Here is a 12,355-nt window from a genome sequence, read left to right on the forward strand (position 1 = left end):
ATCAGATGTGATCAATTTTCAGCGATTGGCACCATAGTTTGTAAACTCTATAACTTTCACAAAGACCAAATAATATACACTAATCTGGGTTATTTTTACCAAAGATATGTAGCAGTATAAATTTTGGCCAAAATTAATGCAGAAAAATTACTAATTTACAAATTATATGACAAAGAAAACGGCATTTTTGTTCACAAAATTTACGTTTTTTTTATTTATAGCACAAAAAATAAAAAACCCACTAGTGATTAAATACCGCTAAAAGAAAGCTCTATGTGTGTGAAAAAAAGGACGCAAATTTTATATGAATAAAGTGTTGCATGACTGAGTAATTGTCATTCAAATTGTGAGAGCGCTGAAAGCTGAAAATTGGTCTGGGCAGGAAGGGGATGTAAGTGCCCTGTATTGAGGCGGCTAAAGAAAATCTATGGTCACAACACATGCTTTTATTTTATAAAATCGGCATTGTAAAAGAAATACAAACAATAGTTAAAATTTGACAATCCAATATTAGCTTACATGAAAAATCTCCTTTCATGTTGTTCTGCCTGTCCAATGGCCACCTCCTTCCACAACTTCCTGGATTCCCTGCATGCTTTGCAGCTTCTCCTCTGCTGTTTACTTCCCATTTCTAAGGGCTACATATCCCATGGTACCTTGCTGCCTGCAGGCCACGATTCCTGTACTGACTTCACCTCCTGAAACTCCTCCTCTCAGCCCCTCTGTGCAGAAGGCATGCTCTTTGCAATGTGACACAGGGCATAGTGACTACAAATCAGAGTTCAGGGAAGTAAATGTGTGGGGATCTTCACAACGTAAGTTTACAAACTTCAAGATCATTTACATTAACCACTTGCCGCCCGCAATATGGCTTTGGCAAAGTGGTTGCGATTTCCTGACCGGACGTCATATGACGCTGCCAGGATATCAAGCAGGGGGCGCGCAGTGCAGCAATCATTGTTGCGGTGTGTCAGACTGACATACAGAAACTCCAATCTAGGTAAAGAGTCTCTGACAGAGACAGAGACTCTTTACCACGTGATCAGCCATGTCCAATCATGGCTGATCACGATGTAAACAGGAAGAGCTGTTGATTGGCTTTCCCTCACTCGGGTCTGTCAGACCGGAATAGAGAGCAGCCAATTGGCTTCTCCTCTGACATGGGGGGTCTGTGCTGATTGATTATCAGTGCAGCCCCCCTGAGGATGCCCACACTGGACCATCAGGGATGCCCAACACTAGTCACCACCAGGTATGCCACCCTAGACCACAATGGATGCCAATCAGTGCCTACAATGGGCATCACTGATTGGCAGGCATTGTTTGGCATCCATCAGTACCAATTAGTGTACATGTGCCCATCCGTACCACCTATCAGTGCCCATCTGTGCCACCTATCAGTGCCCATCAGTGCTACCTATGTGTACCAATCAGTGCTACCTATGTGTACCCATCAGTGCTGCATATTAATGCCCATCATCTGTGCCCAGTGCCACCTTATCAGTACCCAGTGTGGCCCCATCAGTGAAGGAGAAAACTTACTTATTTACAAAGTTTTGTAACAGAAACAAAAAATATTTATTTTTTTCCGCGACCATCCGTGCCTACCAGTGCCACCTACGAGTGCCTACCAGTGCCGCCTGCCAGTGCCCATCAGTGCCATCTCATTGGTGCCCATCAGTGAAGGAGGAAACTTACTTATTTACAACATTTTATAACAGAAACAAAAACTTTTCTTTTCAAAATTTACGTTTTTTTATTAGTTTAGTAAAAAATAAAAACCGCAGAGGTGATCAAATACCACCAAAAGAAAGCTCTATTTGTGGGAACAAAACGATAAAAATGTAGTTTGGGTGCAGTGTTGTATGACCGCGCAATTGTCATTCAAAATGTGACAGCGCTGAAAGCTGAAAATTGGTCTGGGCAGGATGATGTATAAGTGCCCGGTACTGAAGTGGTTAATAGGGATAGACTAGAATATAGCTTTAATAAAATAAAGAAAATATATGTAAAACATGTGCACAGCCCATGTAAACTGACCTGGTCTGTTGTAATCTGGCATAATGACTGTAATATTATGAATAGGAGAACATGAAGGTCATGGCTTCCATTTTGAGTCCATCATGTTTTTACTAAAAGATGAAACAGAAAGAGAAAATTGTTACCGGGGTGGATTTGATTTAAATCACTAGGAAAAAAGACTTGATTTAAATCATAGGTTTTAAAGAGCAACTGTCATCTCTGTCCCACAGCAGCTCCTCCTCTGACCCGCTGTTGACTCCCTGACAGTCCCATTCACTTTAATGGGGCGGCAGTGACTAAACAAGGCGAGGGACGTGGCGGCAGCGGGTGAGTGGATGCCCACTAACGGGCGCTGCCACGATGGATCTGATCTGGAATGGCAGGTGCCCTTTAAATGTAAGGACTTATTCCTGCTGGTAGTTAGAATCTTTAGTATTTGCAAACAAAATGAGGTTTCCTATTTAGCATAAGCTGTCAGGTTAGTAAAACAGCGATATCAGAACTGAATCAATTATACAGTTTGTAGTGTACATAGATTTGCAAAACAATGGGATAAAGGAATATTCCTGAACTTTGTTTTATCTCATGGTTACTGTGCCATTGTGTGAATGCATCAATGCAGTGCATGTTATCTTGCTTCATTGAATGAGCTTACCAAAAATGTAAATATTGCAGAATATACAGCCTCATGCTATATAACTAAGCTCCATTTCATGCTGAATAAATTAAATTATTAATGCATAAAAAATTATCTTTAGATTGATTTTTACTCCAAAAGCATTGTATTAAAATAAATTTGATTAAAAAAAATAAAAAATAAAATATGATTTAAATAAAAAAATAATCAAATTTAAATGTAAAAAAAATCTGATATATTTTTTTTTTTTTAAATCACTGATTTGTATCCATCCTGATTCCATTCAAGTAAACATCCATTGTCTTCAAGGCCTTGACTTCAGCAGAGTTGATGTGCTTTGTGGGAAGAAGTATGTAGCTTTTCTCAGATGATTCTCTCCAATGGTGGAACAAAACCGTGGAATTTTGTTCGAAGGTTGTTGGTTCCAACTTGTCTTGCATACACACAGTCACACAAATGTTGGCCAACAATTAGGAACATAGTGATGTACAAGACGTACAGCAAGCCGATAAAAAGGAAGTTCAATAGTCATGTGCCACCCTTTGGGTTCCTTCTGCTAATGTTGTGTTTGGTTAGCATTGATTCCAAACATGCATGTTTGTACTTTTGTCTGACAGACTTCTGTACACACGATCAGAGAGTCCGACAAAACATTTGTTGGCGGAAAATTTGAGAACCTGCTAGCCAACATTTGTTGGCGGAAAGACCGACAACAAATGTCCGATGGAGCCTACACATGGTCGGACTTTCCGCCAACAAGATCATATCTAACATTTGTTGTCGGAAGATCTGATCGTGTGTATGGGGCATAAGGCTAAGTTCACATTTATGCGAATTGGAAGCGTTTTGAACCGCATCCAATTCGCCTGACATGTTAACCCAGAAGAGTTCTCTACAGAGCCGGTTTGCATATATATCTACAGGCTGGCTTTTCAGTTTGGTTCAGGTGCGATTTCAAGTAAAAATTCACACCTGAATCTCACTTGAACCAGTGAACAAAACCACACCAGGTGCCTTTAAAAAATTGCACTGAAACCATAGCCAGACATATATGAAGCGAGACTAAATAGTCAGTCCACTCAAGGCTAATAATTAATTGTCTGGGGAAGGCTGGAGCTTCTCAATTAGTGATATCTCCTGGGTTCTCTCATCTGCACACCTGCTAAGTTCCCTTTGCCCTGCTGAATTTTGTATTTTATATTACAGAGCAGACTTTCTCAACCCTTTCTTGTCCAATAATTTTTATTAAGGTTATAAACCATACAATACAGTATAGAAAAGTACCGGTACATGATAACAGGTGGCATACACCATTTTTCGCTAGGGAACCGGTATAATGCAATTTTGGGCTATGACTATAATTCTTAAAGCGGAGCTCCACCCTAAAGTGGAGCTTCCGCTCATTGGAACCCTTCCCCCCTCCGGCGCCACAATTGGCACCTTTCAGGGGGGTGCAGGTACCTGTACAGTACAGGTATCTGCACCCACTTCCGGCATAGATATCCGCAGAATCTGCGCCCCTTTCCGCAGGTCCCCCGCTGTCTGCTGGGAAACACGCGGATCCCAGAGACAGTGGGGGGCCATCCTTATTGCGCATGCACAGTAGGGAACCGGGAAATGAAGCCGCAAGGCTCCACTTCCTGATTCCCATAGCCAAGATGGCGGCGGCAGCACCCGAGAGACGATCGAGAGATCGGCTTCGGGTGCCGACATCGCGGGCGCGCTGGGCAGGTAAGTGTCCTTATTTTAAAAGTCAGCAGCTGCAGTATTTGTAGCTGCTGGCTTTTAAAAAAAAAAATTAAAAAAATCGGTGGAACTCCCGCTTTAAAGCAAAACTTCAGTCATTTTTTCAACTTTACATCTATTAAATATTCTGCCCTTGTTTTAACTTTGGATAGTAAGACATTTTATTTTCTGCCAGTAAATACCTTATACAGCCCACTTCCTGTTTCTTGTCTGGCATACTGTGATTCCAGATTCATGGGCCTGGGGAGGTCTTAATGTGCCAACGGGTCGGAGACTAGGTTTTCCGGCTCATGACACTCCTCCCTGGGCCTCACGACATGACGTTGGTGGGCTGTCCCGCGGTGGGTTGTTTATGGGCGTCTCCTCCCAGGTGGCTTCGGCACTCGAGGCGATTAATTCACCGGACCTCATGGTCCCTTTTTATCCGGTCAGGTGCTCCCTTTCCACAAGGTAACATTAACACCCTTATTACTTCTCCCGACTCTTTCTCTGGTTGACTTATCCTGGTTTCACTCCGAATCGGCACTTTCTCACTGTATCCTTCACCCTGCACACCTGTGTTGGTAAATTCAGTGGCATGTTTTGTTTCTCACTCAACCCCCCACCCCCACTCCACTCTTTCTGCCCTGCCCCTCTTCTCCTCACACACACACAACCTCAGTAAGTAGTTACTGGCTCTGGGGGCTACTATTATGTACCCCACCCCCAACCAGCATCTTCTATGTATCCTATATTGTTACTTATATTAGTTTCATTTCAGATAACATTTGCTCCTGATGAGTGGTATTTAAGCCACGAAACGCGTAGAGCTACCGGACACCATATTGTTACTTATTCTAGCTATACCTCTTTCAAGTCTATGGAATACCTATCCTTCCAGGCCATTAAGGCCATACGCCCGCAGGCAATAATTCGTATTATGGTTTTACATAAATCTTTTTGGTGGTGAACTAGGAAACTTATTGTGGTCATATCATATAATGGCCATGTTATTTGTTATTATCATGTCTATTAAATTACGATTATTACCAGTATTGTATGTTTATACTGTATTATCATGTAATTTATGTATGCTATCATGTATCTTTGATATCGCTACTATAATTGTGTATCCGTTTTGTATCCAATAAATTTCCTTAGGTTCACCTACCTTTTTGCAGTCATGTGCTTCATATAAAGTCCCACCTTCCCCTTGTTTTAGTCCCGGTTTTTTGAACCAGATTGGGATGGAAATGCCTGACCTCATCAGGCCAGGGTTTCAATTAAAGTCCCTAGGGATGGAAATACGTGACCTACTGGCCATGGCTTCCTCAAAGTCCCTAATAACCCCCCATCTGGTAAAAAGCCTAGGCCTATGACAGCATGCACATCTCTCATTCTTGTGAGAGTCTGCCAGGAAGGGAGGGGGATGAGTCATGAGAGGGCTAATGAGAGCTGCAGGGCTGGAGATGTGCGTCTGTGTAAATCCAGGAAGTGAACAGGCAGCAGCTTCAGCTGCCCACAGTTAATATGGATGCAGCCAGACTCAGTGGAGGGAGATTTCTGCAGCATATTTGCCAAGTACAGAATCACAGTATATATAAAATAATATGCAAAGTGGTTGGAGGGAAGCTTCAGAATGGCAAAGATGTTTTTATTACAAATTATGTGAGCAGACTGCAGTTCCTCTTTAAGAACAGAAGATACATCTGAAGAGGAACGTATGACCAGGGAACACTCATCTAAGAGGAGTGGTCTTCTCAGCCATGAATTGATCCTGGTAGCTGGTCTTTGTGTTTGCATACACAGTCCTCAGATGGGGAATGGGGCCAATGGCGACTGACTAGCAGTCCTACATTGCTCCCCAAAAAAGATTTCATAAGTAGGAAGTAGAGAAAAAGGCAAGTAAAGAAAGAAGCAAGGGATAAAAAAAAAAAAAAAAAGGAAAGGGAAAAGAGTCAGCAAGCCTCTCCTAGGGCACTAAGAGGCTAGCCTCAGAGCTGACTAGTGTTGCACATATACGGAAAGTATGGTGAATAATTCCAATAGGTGAAGGGAAGGTGAAAGCAATGACAAAAACACGATCTTCAGTCTGATAGACAAGATAGGAACTGTTTTTCTGTTCATACATAATAATACACATCTATATCTATAATAATTACATTCTCATAACAGAATGAACGTCCTAATAGAAAATAATAAACAATTGCACATGTGCCAATATGTTATTAAACCACTTCCGGACCGCCACACGCCGATATACGACCTCACTTTGAAGAGGAATATCATTGTTTTGTCAGCAGCTAGCTGCCATAACCCAGATATCCTCCTTCTTCAGTGGGCGATTCGGGTTCTGATAATAGTGGTCTCTGCGGCGGATTCGCTGCAAGATCACTTTTATTGGTGGCGGGAGAGGGGCCCCCTTCCACCGCTCTCTGGTGCCCTCCGCCACTTAACGGAACCTTCGGTAGCGGCGAAGGCGAATGGATACTTCTCCTTCCTGGGTATGGAGACGAGTGAGGGGAAGATGGCCCCCACCGTCTCCATACCATTACAGGGTGGAGGCGATGTCAAAACGTCACTTCCACACATAGCTCTTAAAGGGATTTTTTTGTTTGTTTTGTTTTTTATCAAATGACAATTTTTAAATTATGAGATCTGAGGTCTTTTTGACCCCAGTGCATACTAGCTCATTATCAAATACTTACCTCAGAACGAAGCCCCCGTATCGGTGCCCGGTCCGCGGCGAGGTAGCTGACATCTTGCCCTCGATGTGTCTTCTGGGTTTGCGGCTCCAGCGCTGTGAGTGGCCGGAGCCACGATGACGTCACTGCATGGAGCCACGATGACGTCACTGCACGGGGAAAGGAGTTTTCTTCCCGGCAAGGTCCAGCAACGCTGTCGGTCCTTCAGCTGGGGCATTCAGAGCGCATGCGCCACTGACGGAAGCGGCTGCATGCATAGGGAATATCTCCTAAACCGTACAGGTTTAGGAGATATTAATTTTACCTACAGGTAAGCCTTATTATAGGCATTTCTGTAGGTAAACGTGTAATATTTGAGTATACAACCGCTTTAAGAGGACCGGCCATGCTTTTTTTCTATTACAAGGGATGTTTACATTCCTTGTACCAGGAATAAAAGTGTCGCCATTTTTTTTTTTAAAGAACAGTGTAAAAATAAAAATAAAGTAAACGCGCCCCGTCCCGCCGAGCTCGCACGCAGAAGCGAATGCATACGTGAGTAGCGCCCGCATATGAAAACGGTGTTCAAACCACACACCTGAGGTATCGCCGTGATCAGTAGAGCGAGTGCAATAATTCTAGCCCTAGATTTCCTCTGTAAATCAAAACCTGCAACCCGTAGAATTTTTTAAATGTCACCTATGGAGATTTTTTAAGGGTAAGTTTATTGCCATTCCACGAGCGGACGCAATTTTGAAGCGTGAAATTGTCAGGTATCAATTTTCTCGGTGTAACATTATCTTTCACAATATAAAAAAAATGGGCTAACTTTACTGTTCTCTTATTTTTTTAAATAGAAAAACAGGAAGTGTATTTTTTCCACAAAAAGTGCGCTTGTAAAACCTCTGCACAAATACAGTGTGACAAAGTATTGCAATGACCGCCATTTTATTCTCTAGGGTGCTAGAAAAAAAATGAATAATGTTTGGGGGTTCCAAGTAATTTTCTAGCAAAAAAAAAAACTGTTTTTAACTTGTGAACAACAAATCTCAGAAAGAGGCTCAGTCCTTAAGAAGTTAATCACACAGCATCATTTACTGATCACAGGGATGTAAATAAAATCAATTTTGCCCTGTTTATAGCCCTAAATATGCTCCCTCTTACCTGCAATGACAAAAACACATGACCTTCAGTCAAGCTAGCAACTGTTATTCTGTTCCCACCAGAAACAAAGATCAGTCTTTTTGGTTCCCCCTGCTATTAGCAGCATTCATTAAAATGTGCTCTTTGTCATTCAGGCTTTTAACTCTGTGCTGCCATCTACTGGTGATTTAATAGAAATGCCATGAGTTTTACTTTCTCTACTGGAGCTGGAAATGTGATACGTGAGATCAGGTAGATTATCCTGGGGTCCCAGCTTTTTTTCAAATTGGAGAAGCTTGTTCTGCAGGATTTTATATAATCTTTATTTATGTTCACAGTTCTGACAAAACAGTCAAAATAAAGTGATAGTAATCAGGTAACACACAAAAAGAAAAAGCAACGCAACCCAAGTGGGTAATTGATCAAGGAATATAACATGAGGCTTGATTGGCTGTCCAACATAGAAGGTGTTAGAGATGGAGGCGTCACTTAGTGGTCATGAAAATTTATGAACTATATCACTATTAGTTTGTTTCTGCCCCTGCTATCAAACACCTCTGATTTCGGCAAAGAAACTTTAGCCCAGAGGGCAGGCATATGAAGAGAACATAAAACATAAAAACCATACAAAAAGAATAAAAGAAAAGAAGCACTCTGTTAAAATGTATGAGCAACCATCCATCTTATATCAAAATCTCAGAGGATCATGTCAAGTCTATAACATTTCTGACAGTTAACCACTCTCCTATCCAGACCCAACTTTCAGCGCTGATGTACTTTGAATGACAATTGCGCAGTCATGCAACACTGTACCCAAATAGAGCTTTCTTTTGGTGGTATTTGATCACCTGTGCGATTTTTATTTTTTGTTAAAAAAATTTAAAAAGTCAGAATTAAAAAAAAAATTTTTTTTAATAAAATTTTAAAACAGGCCATTTTTGTCCGTCATTGATTTACGCTGATGAGGCGGCAATGATGGGCACTGATGGGTGGCAGTGATGGGCACTGATCGGTTACACTGATAGGCAGCACTTCTATGTGGCACTGATTGGCACCACTGGTGGGCATTGATAGGTGGCACTTGTGGGCACTTTTAGGTTGAAATTCTGAGGCATAATTGCCTCTTCCGTTTCGGGGACCGATGTCCCTTTAAGGTGAGCCGGTGATCTGCATTTTTTTCCCCCTCCGCTGTCAGCGTGAGGAGGAAAAAAAAACGATCACGAGCGTTTGTTTTGATCATGTGATCAGCTGTCATTGGCATGGAAGGGGGCCGGGACTGGCCCCTTACTCAGATTGGTGATCACCTGAGTCTCAGTGACTCGGTGATCACAGTGCGCTTCACGCGAGCCCTGCAGGGTGCACACAGGGAGCGTGCATAGGGGAGGCCTCCCGGGAATTCACATCCGCGCTGTGGCCGTCATTCGGCTATAGCACAGATGTCAGGTGGTTAAACTTTCCCCACCAAGACAGTACTCGTTTGTTGTGTGTTTGTGTGGGCCCCGTCTGCATAATGAATCCAAGTTGCCCAGATCCCATACCATTTATCGTGTCTATCCTTACATGTCGCCCATCCACTCCTCAGCAGTCAGAATATCGTTCACAAGACGAATCCATTCCGAGCGGCTTGGAACTTGGCTTCTCTTCCAGTAGATGGGGATCAATCTCCTTACTGCATTCAGGTGAGGTGATACCAACTTTTGGCAGAGGCTAAGAGGAATTGTGGACACGAAGGAGGAAACCCATTGGAGAGTTAGGGAGGTCTATGTTCAAGATGAGGTTTATTTGGGTTCTAATATCTTACCAATGCAGCTGTAACTTAGGGCAATCCCACCAAACGTGTAAAAATGAACCCCTATACCCGCAGTCCTGCCAGCAAGCATCTGAGGAAGCTGGGTAAATTTTAGCAAGTTTGGTGGGGACCCTATACCATCTAGCTATAACCTTTAACGCCGTCTCCTGTATTTTCGTGTCAACAGAACTAGAATGAGTAAGGCGGTACAGGTGGTCAAGTTGCAGCTCAGTTCACTCATGTTGCAGGTCTCTTTCCCATTCTCGAATGTATATTGGCTTCCCCTTGGGTCCCAGCCCTAATAGCATCTCATACAGAACAGATATGGAGTGCAGGATTGGATTGGCAGACATGCACAGCTTCTCAAAACGAGTGGAGGAGGTTGGGGAGTGTATGGCTTGAGGTAAATCGTGTGTAAAACGTTGAACCTGTACATATCGCCAATCGTCCAGGGGGAATCTACCATATTGAGCTCTAAGTTCCTCCAACGGAAGTAATCCTTGGTCTTGGAAGAACCTACCACACCTCACCATCTGCTGTCCAAGAAAGACGGGTGTTTCCCTGGGGCAAACCAGGGGAAGCCTCCCAGTGGAGCGAGAACCAAGGGGCAAGCTGTCCTGACTTGTTTAGGGCATCCTATTGCTGCAAAGCATGAACAGTAGATAGAGAGACAAATGTTGACAAACCTCTCTGTCCGGGGCAGTCATGGGGCATGGGATAAGTTGTGGCCAGCCAGAAACTTTTCTAAAGATACCCACCACCTTAGTGGACACTCCATAACGTCAGTCCAATATCTGCTGCAGAGCGATCGCCTCATAATATTTGCGTATATCTGGGACGCCCAGCCTCTTAGGTCTATGTAGGGTGTGAAGAGTCAACCAAGGGCTTCGCTTATGCCAGATATGTTTCAGGGACGTACTGGAGAGGCTTTCTGTTAACATTATCTAGGACAATTTGTTTCCAAGATCTTGCAATCGTTATTCTGGCTGCTGTAAAAAGATATTAGGTGTTGAGTGCTTTCTCAACCCTTTAATGCTTGAGGAAACCTTGAAATAATTTCCATGTCTCCAGGAACCCCTACTACAACCAATTCATTGGGGGTTAGTGAAAAGAGGCCAAACACCCCCCCCCCCCCCCCTTTATATTGTAGTCAGAATGCATTTTTAAGACAGCGAAAAGATCTTTGCTGTCATTGTGCTGATGTCACTGTAGCATCCCCCTAATTAGATGCTAGGGGAATTTTGTTTTCTTGTCTTACTCTGCAGCCAGAGGAGTGGGATTCTCTGTTTTGGTCAACTATGGCTCCACGGGCTGTGAGACGGATTGCTTCCCCCTAGATTTGTTGAGAAACTTCCAAAACCTGGGATAGGGAGATTCAAATCCTCAGTTTGAATATTTACTACCCTCTGACCAACCCTGGGATTATGTCTAGTAGGTGGTCACGGAAGGGGGTAAATAGACTGAAGCCTGGGCAGTGGAGTTGGTTGGTGCCTGGTCCTACCTGAGGCTGGACTGCTGGTGTGTCAGAGGGATGCTTGCCCCTGGAGCCATCTAGGACCGGCTGCTGGACTTCTCATTGCTATGCACACACCCCTCTAATTCTGGATCTCTCTAAACAGGTCTAGGAGTAGAACTCGATTACTGAGCTGCAGTCCTCATGGTCCCCAGCTATGGATAAAGAATGTTCCAGGTAACTCTGAACTTGTTCAATTTGGTTCTCAGCTGCAAGGGTTCAAGCTTCTCCCTTCCACTTTAACCATTTCATGACCATGCTATAGCTAAATGAAAGCTACAGCGCGATCACACATTGCTGGGAGGGCATCCTATGATGTCCTCCCGTGATCACACACATCCGCAGGCATCTGTGATCAATTCGTCCTTGAGACACAGCTAATCACAGATCATGTTAAAGAGCCAATCACAACAGCTCTTTACCATGTGATCAGCTGAGTCCAATCAAACCCCTTATTGGTGGGGTTGGAGGTGATAGCGGTGGGTGATGGGGATTCTGGTGGTCGCTCATTGGTGGGGTTGGAGGTGATACTGGTGGGTCATGGGGATTCTGGTGGTCGCTCATTGGTGGGGTGGAGGTGATACTGGTGGGTCATGGGGATTCTGGTGGTCGCTCATTGGTGGGGTGGAGGTGATACTGGTGGGTGATGGGAATTCTGGCGGTCGCTCATTGGTGGGGTGGAGGTGATACTGGTGGGTGATGGGGATTCTGGTGGTCGCTCATTGGTGGGGTGGAGGTGATACTGGTGGGTGATGGGAATTCTGGCGGTCGCTCATTGGTGGGGTGGAGGTGATACTGGTGGGTGATGGGGATTCTGGTGGTCGCTCATTGGTGGGGTTGGA

Source organism: Lithobates pipiens, unplaced genomic scaffold, assembly GCF_037356315.1.
Source record: "Lithobates pipiens isolate NorthernLeopardFrog02 unplaced genomic scaffold, aLitPip1_a1.2 Scaffold_1, whole genome shotgun sequence".
In the NCBI taxonomy this organism is placed as follows: domain Eukaryota; kingdom Metazoa; phylum Chordata; class Amphibia; order Anura; family Ranidae; genus Lithobates; species Lithobates pipiens.